Genomic DNA, 9,363 nt, shown 5'->3' on the forward strand with positions numbered 1-9,363 from the left:
TGAAAACGATCCTATTATATGCCTATTATTGCAGAGATAGAGTACACGGTTCTTCTTTTGACAGTGCTTGGGACTTTTCAGTTCGATTATTTATTTCAATTGCTGTTGTTTCACATCTCATTTTAGAGATTTCTTCTAAATTGGCTTTCAGGAAAAATATATTGTGCTCAGAGTCTATAAAATGTGATTTAGTACTGCTTTTAAATCTTAATTAATTACTCTTCGTGAAAGCCGTGTAAGGAAAAAAGAAAGAAGAGAACACCAAGGAGGCTTTGGAGTTATCCGGGTCTCTGATATCAAGAGCTGGGGAGAGGAACGGTGCAAAGTATAAACAGCGTTCTGCCTGACTTCTTTGCCTAATCAATCTAATGAGGCTCAGAGCCTGGGCTGGCACTGCTTTACTACCCAGCCCGAGAAAAAGAAAAGTATTGTTTTGCTGAGCCCAGGTGCCCGGGGGACATCTTCCAATGTGGCACAGGGTGGAAGATTGCAGATGGGGTCGGAAGGGTTAAGGAATAACCCTGGGTGAAAAAGAGAAAGGTCTGAACGCAGAGAGGAGATAAAATAGGAAGAGACAAATTTAGGCATGAGGTTTTCATTTGCCTCTCTTGGGGCAGCCCAGGATTTGCACAGCAAGCATTTTTCTTGCTACTGTTTAAGAAAAACCCAAATCTGTTTATTATGATACAGTCATTCACACAGTGCACACCAGGTGGTACTTAATATAAACTGACTGCACACTTAAATTGATCCTATGGTGAACTGGAACTCTGCTTGAGCTTACATTTTTATTTGTCCCCCAATTTAAGCTTTAATTCTCAGATCCAGCATGATACTCCATCTGAATCTGATGTGCAGAGTACTGGAATTGGGCCCTTTAGCACAATTTGTGTGACAGAGGAGTAGGTAGTGGCCTCTCTTTTAAAAAAGCAGTTCAAAAAACTTGGTAGTTACTGCAGATCAAAATCTGTGAGTTCTCTTGGTAAGGATTTATTTGTAAAATTTCCCTTCCTTACAAAGGATTTTAGGGACTTCCCTGGTGGCACAGTTAAGAATCTGCCTGCCAATGCTGGGGACACAGGTTCGAGCCCTGGTCTAGGAAGATCCCACATGGCACGGAGCAACTAGGCCCGTGTGCCACAACTACTGAGTCTGCACTCTAGAGCCCGCAAGCCACTACTACTGAGCCCACGTGCCACAACTACTGAAGCCCGTGCGCCTAGAGCCCGTGCTCCGTGACAAGAGAAGCCACCGCCGTGAGAAGCCTGTGCACCGCAACGAAGAGTAGCCCCCGCTCGCCGCAACTAGAGAAAGCCCGCACACAGCAACGAACACCCAATGCAGCCAAAAATAAATAAATAAATTTATTTTTACAAAAAATTTTACCTATTTGGCTGCACTGGGTCTTAGTTGCGGCACACGGGATCTTCATTGCAGCATGCGGGATCTTTAGCTGTGGCATGCGAACTCTTAGTTACGGCATGCATGTGGGATCTAGTTCCCCGACCAGGGATCGAACCTGGGCCCCCTGCATTGGGATTGCGGAGTCTTACCCACTGGACCACCAGGGAAGTCCCTTATTTATTTTTTATTTTTAAAAATTTAGGGAATTCCCTGGTGGTCCAGTGGTTAGGACTTGGCACCTTCACTGCCAGTTGGGCCCCGAGTTTGATCCCTGGTCGGGGAACTACGATCCCACGAGCTGAGTGGGGCAGCCAAAAAAAGGAAAAGAAGAGCTTCCCTGGTGGCGCAGTGGTTGAGAGTCTGCCTGCCGATGCAGGGGACACGGGTTCGTGCCCTGGTCCGGGAGGATCCCACATGCTGCGGAGCAGCTGGGCCTGTGAGTCATGGCCGCTGAGCCTGCACTTCTGGAGACTGTGCTCCGCAACGGGAGAGGCCACAACAGTGAGAGGCCTGTGTACCGCAAAAAAAAAAAAAAAAAAAAACACGGAAAAGGAAATTAACAGACATTTATTCCTTTAGTTGAACAACCTTTACACACAAAATGTATGGTTTAACTTTTGTTGTTGTTGTTTGTTTGTTTTTTGAGTGGAAAGGAATTTAGGTCTCAAGAGGTTTTGTGAGCCTGTTACCTATTTTATGGAAATCATTTAAGTGATTGATTGATTGATTTGCCTCAAGATCCAGCTTGCAAGATTTAGTTGCCTGACCAGGGATTGAGCCCTGCCTGCCATCCTCCACTCCCCGCCCCCCACAGTAGAAGCGCAGAGCTCTAACCACTGGACCATCAGGGAATTCCCTAAGTGAGCCTTTTAAAAGACCTGACGAGAATAGGAGAAAAATTGGTTCAAGGAAACCAGCAATTCGATTTCAAAATTAAACTACCTATTAAGTCAGCAAAACCAGAATTGGGGCAATTACTCTTCCATATTTCCTACACACTCAAATTCACCCAGGTAAACAAAGCCTGGACTACAGGAAGATGGGAAGCAAACAGATGTGGTGGTATGCTGAATATTAAAGAAGGCATAATTGGTGACTTGGAAGTTTGTAGGAAGGTAAGGATTTTTGAGGGTAGGTTGAGCAGGAATGAAAAAAATGCAGTTAAATTGGAAACCATGAACTTGTATTAACAGCAACTACATGACTTTTCTCAGTAGCCTTATGGGAATGGATAAATTGGGTTGACCCAAGATGACTTTTAACACTTGTTAGACTGAGCAATGATGTTACTTTTAAATAAAGCCAACCTTAATTTTTAGCCAAAGGTAAAATGGTCACAAACTAGCACTACAGATAAAGTATTTACAATTTTGATCAAAGCTGACTTTTTCTATCCTCCCACACTTGAAAGATATCTGATGACCATCAATTTCCCAATCCTAGCATTACTAGCTTATAAACCTTAAGGTTTATAATTCCCTTCTCATTTACTTGATGTTCAATTTCCATCAGTTTCAGTATATGCCATTATAAATACCATTACTATTTTGCATGAAATTCAGTATTCTACAGATCCCGTGGAGTCATGGGATTGAGTCAGGAGCCTCTGCCTTTTAAGTGAACTTCAGTGGTACTGTGGAGACCAAGGCAATTTTGTTTAGGTTAACCAGGATTTGTTTCTTTTGTAAGAGAATCCTCTTGCAACATGTTTATTCAATTCTCTTAAAAATGGTGGCATTCTTTTAAACTTTTCTCCTTTCGGAAGCAGCAGTCACAGATATGGAATATTAGATTAAATCTAAAAATGTAGACCCTAGTCAACTTTCATGACTTTTCTGCATATGATCATGACAGAGGATTAGGACATCCTTCACATTTCCAAGCAACATCCAATTTTAAAAGTTTGTCCTTGGGCTTTCCTGGTGGCACAGTGGTTGAGAATCTGCATGCCAGTGCAGGGGACACAGGTTTAAGCCCTGGTCCGGGAAGATCCCACATGCCTCCCAGCAACTAAGCCTGTGTGCCACGGCTACTGAGCCTGCACTCTAGAGCTGGCGTGCCACAACTACTGAAGCCTGCGCACCTAGAGCCCGTGCTCTGCAACAAGAGAAGCCACTGCAATGAGAAGCCCACGCACCGCACCAAAGAGTAGCCCCCACTCGCCACAACTAGAGAAAGCCCACGCACAGCAACGAACCCAACGCAGCCAAAAATAAATTAATTAAAAAAAAAAGTCTATCCTTGCCAAACTCCATAAAACAGCCACTGGGGAGTAACCCAGCAGAGCCCTGCATCACTCCAGTAAAGCTGTCGGTTTCATCACATGCACCAACATGTGCATGGCTAGTTTCTGCACTCCTACTTTACGTATTTTACACCTATTGTACAAAACAGCATTTTATACACTGACGTGTAAACTTCCTAAAAAGATAAAGCAAAGACAAAAGTATTTTTCTTATTAGAAACAAGATATACCATCACTTATAGTATTCAAACATTATTGCACTTTAGCTTTCATAATTTGACAATGCATTCATGAAACAATCTGTAGACAACTAGTTTTAAGAGACGTTAAAAAACACTTTTTAGACATGAATATCCTAATTTATTAGGTAAGAATTTCACAAACATTACTTTTTTTTTTAATTTTATTTTTGGCTGTGTTGGGTCTTTGTTGCTGTGCGCGGGCTTTTCTCTGGTTGAGGCGAGCAGGGGCTACTCTTTGTTGCAGTGTGCGGGCTTCTCACTGCGGTGGCTTCTCTTGTTGTGGAGCACGGGCTCTAGGCATGCAGGCTTCAGTAGTTGTGGCACATGGGCTCAGTAGTTGTGGCTCGCAGGCTCTAGAGCACAGGCTCAGTAGTTGTGGTGCTGGGCTTAGTTGCTCCGCGGCATGTGGGATCTTCCCGGACCAGGGTTCGAAACCCGTGTTCCCTGCATTGGCAGGCGGATTCTTAACCACTGTACCACCAGGGAAGCCCACAAACATTACTTATATTATCAGTAACAGTGGAGCTGGAGAGTACTGTGCCATCTCCAAGCTGCATGGTGAGAACCACCAGCGGTGTGGCGGCACTTGTGGCCCTTTCCAAGGCTACAGCTCTTTCAACCTGCCAATGTCAGCCCTCACATCTACCTGTACTGTGGACTGGACTGGTGATCCACTAGGTGTCAGGATTTCTTCTGGTAGATTTATGGAATGGATCAATGAGGATAACCTCAAAGAATTTGTGTGTAGAATTTTCACCAACCCAGTGTGAATCCAGGACTCTCAGAGCCACATGGTGGCACCCAGCTCACTCCTCCACAATAGACTGAAAGCTTCAAGCAAACTTTAGCCGTTTAACACCATGATAATTAGGCTTCCCATAGTTGGCACCCTTAGGAACTGGGCATTTGCAGCTAGCACGGCTCACAGGAATCTGATATGTGACATAACCTTGCTTGGCCTTGTATCCCAGTCTGCGTGCTTTATCAGGCTGGGTGGGGTGGAGGGCCCTGTGGCGTGCAGAGAGCTGGCAGTACGGCCAAAAGCACACCTTGAGAAGAAAGCGCATTACATCGGACTGCTTCTTCCTCCACAGCTCCTGGATGTACTTGTAAATGCCTGTTTTGGCTTACCTTTGAGATAAACTGATGGCTGCCACCAGACTGAAAGGGAGAAACTTTCATCTGAAAGAAAAAGACTGATATTTGCAGTATCGTGTGAAAACCCCAAAATATACAAGGTAAAATGGTGGCACAAGGAAGATGATGAGTTGTGTGTGGCAGGCGGAGAATGAGGGTCCAGGTTGGCTTTACAGAGCTGGTGATGCTTGGGCTGTGAGCTGAGGAAGATGGGTAGACGTTTCTGGGGTGAGGAAAGAGCATTCCATGTCTGGAGCAGTGTAATGTGGTGTGATGTCATAGGAAGAAGGGGTGTTCAAGGTATGGGGGGAGCAGTAGCAGAAAGCTGGAGAAGCAGGTCCGATCATGGATGGCCTTGTGGTGTTTAGATTTTAGACGGGGAACCATTGAGCGGTTTTGAGCAGGGAAGAGACACAACTGGATTTACATTTAGAAAGATGATGGAGGCAGCAAAGCAGATGGAGGATGGAGTCATGGGGGCCACACTGAAGACTGGGAAGCAGTAGTAACTGTGGCTTCATTTCTATATTAGTTCACCAGAGCTGCCATACAAAGTACCACAGACTTATGGCTTTAAACAACATAAATTTATTCGCCTACAGTTCTGGAGGCTAAAAGTCCAAGATCCAAGGTGTCAGTAGGTTTGGTTTCTCCTGAGGCCTCTCTCCTTGGCTTGCGGATGGCTGCCTTCTCACTGTGTCCTCACATGGCCTTTCCTCTGTCTGTGTGCCTACCTGGCGTTTCCAAATTTCCTCTTCTTATAAGGATACCAGTCAGATTGTATTGGGGCCCATTTTAAATTTATTACCTCTTTAAAGGCTCTATTTCCAAATGTAATTACATTGTGAGATCCTACTGTGGATTCTGAGAATTTGAACATATAAATTTGTGGGGGGGGGCACACAGTTCAGTCCATGACACTTTGCATTAGTAACATACATGGAACGGGGTCTGGAGACCACTGATTGATAAGGTTGTTTTCCATCTCAGCATCAGAAAATAACCAACTCATATAATCTATAAAAGTTATCTGTAGGGCTTCCCTGGTGGCGCAGTGGTTGAGAGTCCACCTGCTGATGCAAGGTACACGGGTTCGTGCCCCGGTCCGGGAAGATCCCACATGCCACGGAGCGGCTGAGCCCGTGAGCCGTGGCCACTGAGCCTGCGCGTCCGGAGCCTGTGCTCCGCAACGGGAGAGGCCACAGCAGTGAGAGGCCCGCGTACCGAAGGAAAAAAAAAAAAAAAAGTTATCTGTAAACTGGGCATTGTGATTTGTTCATAAAGACTACTTTTGGGAATTCCCTAGCCATCCAGTGGTTAGGACTCTGAGCTTCTACTGCAGGGGGCACGGGTTTGATTCCCCTGGTCGGGGAACTAAGATCCCACAGGCCCCCAGGGGCGTGGCCAAAAAAACAAAAGACTACTTTTATGTCTGAATCCCTGATGCCCAGCAGATGATGCTGGCACTGGTTGAATTAATGAAAAAGATAAATGAATGAATTCATTATCTGCAGTGGTAATACACACTGAACTGTGGCTGGCCTCAGAATCTATGAAAAAGAGAGCCATAGAGAGCCTAGTGTGGGACTGGGTAGGAGCTCTTGCCTCTGAGATCCAAAGGACAGTATTTTCCTTTTATTTCATTTCAAGTTATTGTTACAGTTTTGTCTTCCACGGTTCAGGAGCTCCCTGAGAACCAGGTCATATACATCTATCTGTGTTCCCGGCCACTAACCCAGTCCCTGGCACAAAGTACATGTGCCATTAAAGTTTGTGAAATGAAGGAGGGTGTTAGATTAAAAAGTTTTAGGGAATTCCCTGGTGGTCCAGTGGTAAGGACTCGGCACTTTCACTGCCGTGGCCTGGGTTCAATCCTTGGTCAGGGAACTAAGATCCTGCAAGCTGCGTGATGTAGGAAAAAAAAAAAAAGTTTTAGTGAACAGAAACTGTAACTTTGCACTCAGGTTTTATAAGTTCTGTTTGTAGTTCAAGATATGTACTTTTTTTTTTTTCCTTTTTGGTGGTCATGGCAGTGGTGAACCTTCAAAAAACGCTTCATTGAGAAAACAGCAACTCAGCTGAAAACTCCCTCATCTCACTGCTGCATCTACAAACTGATTTCTTTTTTCTTCTCTTGTTTCAGTGGAGAAAAGGTCCTTTTTTCTAGGAAGGGCCAATATGCCCTGGAGCCTAAACCATCACCTTCCCTTTTTTTTTTTTTTTTTTTTTTTTTTTTTGCGCTATGTGGGCCTCTCACTGTTGCGGAGCACAGGCTCCGGATGCGCAGGCTCAGCCGCTCTGCGGCATGTGGGATCTTCCCAGACCGGGGCACGAGTCCCCTGCATCGGCAGGCAGACTCTCAACCACTGCGCCACCAGGGAAGCCCACCTTCCCTTCTTAAGAATTTGGAACTTTAGCTATTCTCTTCTTTTATCTTCTACCTTCTCCAACACTAAACATATTCTAATTTCCCATCTTGAAAAAGCCTCCCTTGACCCATACCTCCTTTCAGTTCTTACCCTATCTCGCTTCTTCACTTCTTAAAATGAGTTGTCCACCTGCCATTTTACTCCTTCATTTTTCCTTCGTTCTTCAATCCGTTTCAGTCTGACTTCCAACTGCGGATCCAGTGGATCCTTTTCAGTCTTCCCATGCCAGATCTTCAGCAGTTTTCTACAATGTTGGTTACTTTCACCTTTAAAAAAATTAGTTATTTATTTATCTTTGGCTGCATTGGGTCTTCGTTAATGTGCGCGGGCTTTCTCCATTTGCGGCGAGCAGGGGCTACTGTTCGTTGCGGTGGCTTCTCTTGTTGCGGAGCACGGGCTCTAGGTGTGTGGGCTTCAGTAGTTGTGGCACGTGGGCTCAGTAGCTGCGCCTCACGGGCTCTAGAGCACAGGCTCAGTAGTTGTGGCGCACAGCCTTAACTGCTCCGCAGCATGTAGGATCTTCCTGGACCAGGGATCGAACCCGTGTCCCCTGCATTGGCAGGTGGATTCTTAACCACTGCACCACCAGGGAAGCCCACTTTCACCTTCTTGAAACAGTTTCTCTATTTTTGTTTGTTTGTTTGATCTTCCCTGACTCTATACTCTTCAGACTTTCCTCTTACATCTTTGGCTTCCCTTTCACAGTACCCTATGGTTCCTTCTCTACCCCTTTAAAGCAGCATCTCTCAAATGCTTGCTATCCTCAGGCCACTTAATGAGTATCCTGACAGTTTTAGGTTTATTTAAAATAATGATGAACATCGTTTCATATAGTGAAATGACCTTGGTATATGCTACTCTCTCTCTGCTTTGAATTCTTTTTTGTCCACTTTGCTTGGCTGGAGAGCCATCATCTTTTAGGCCTTAGGTCATTTCCACGGAGAGACCTCTCTTACTCTTTGACAGAACCCTACTTTCTCCTCCTCATTATCATAATAGCTAATGATTAAACTTAAAATGTGTTGGGCCTGTTCTACATGCCTTACCTGTGTTATCGTCACAGCAACATCTTATGTGTTTAGGGGACCATTATTACTATAAGCCCCATTTTACAGATGGGGAAAGGAAGGCAGAATGGCAGAGCTGGGATTACCAACCCAGGCGATCTGTCTTTAGAGTCAGTACAGTTAACGGTGCTAGAGTACTTATTACAATTTATATTGATATATTTATTTATTTAGTGACGGTCTCCCTCACTAATCCTCAAGGTCTGTGGGAGCAAAGACAGTGTCTGAAAGATTCAGAGCTTAGCTTCAAGCGTTTACCTGGTACATGATAGGTACTCAAGATATTTGTTCAGTAAATGAATCAATAATTAAAAAAAATTCCAGACTGGGAGGCAAACTCCTCCCCATACTCCGCGTGAGAAGAAACCACCTTATCTCTTCTTGCCTTGATTTTCCACCTTGTGAATCAGGGGAGTCGGGGTGGGAGGAGCAAGCCAGGGAGAAGAGGCGGCAAGCGCAGAGACTAGGAGAAAGGAGTCGGAACGTGGAACGAGTGCTTATCTTCACTTTCCTCCACTGCAAGATGGCACCGAGAGCACCGCGTGGTACAAGAGGATACGCTACCCTTTTCTCCATTTCGGAGCGGTGTTAAAGCCTCAAGACGTATGTTTCTATTTCCGTGAAAGAGCGCGGGACTAACGGAGCCTACGGAAGGAAGCAGCACGCGTTACCACGTTGAATAGCCTCCGGTTTCGCTTTGCGCGTAATAGGGCGGTGCGGCCCAGCAGGGGCGGAGTTCAGGCCTCGGCAGGCCCCGCCCGCGGGCCGGCGGAAGCGGCCCGCCCTCGCCTCCCAGGCCTGGGCGTGTCCCGGTGGGCGCACGCGCGCGCACGGCATGT

General features: G+C 45.7%; 1 pseudogene; it reads right to left on the minus strand.

Moving 5' to 3' along the window:
• Positions 1–4,401: 4,401 nt before the first annotated feature.
• On the minus strand, positions 4,402–9,361 carry LOC136139076 (large ribosomal subunit protein eL15-like; annotated as a pseudogene).
• Between the last annotated feature and the right edge of the window lie 2 nt (positions 9,362–9,363).

The sequence above is a fragment of the Phocoena phocoena genome, chromosome 19 (genome assembly GCF_963924675.1).
Source record: "Phocoena phocoena chromosome 19, mPhoPho1.1, whole genome shotgun sequence".
Lineage (NCBI taxonomy): Eukaryota > Metazoa > Chordata > Mammalia > Artiodactyla > Phocoenidae > Phocoena > Phocoena phocoena.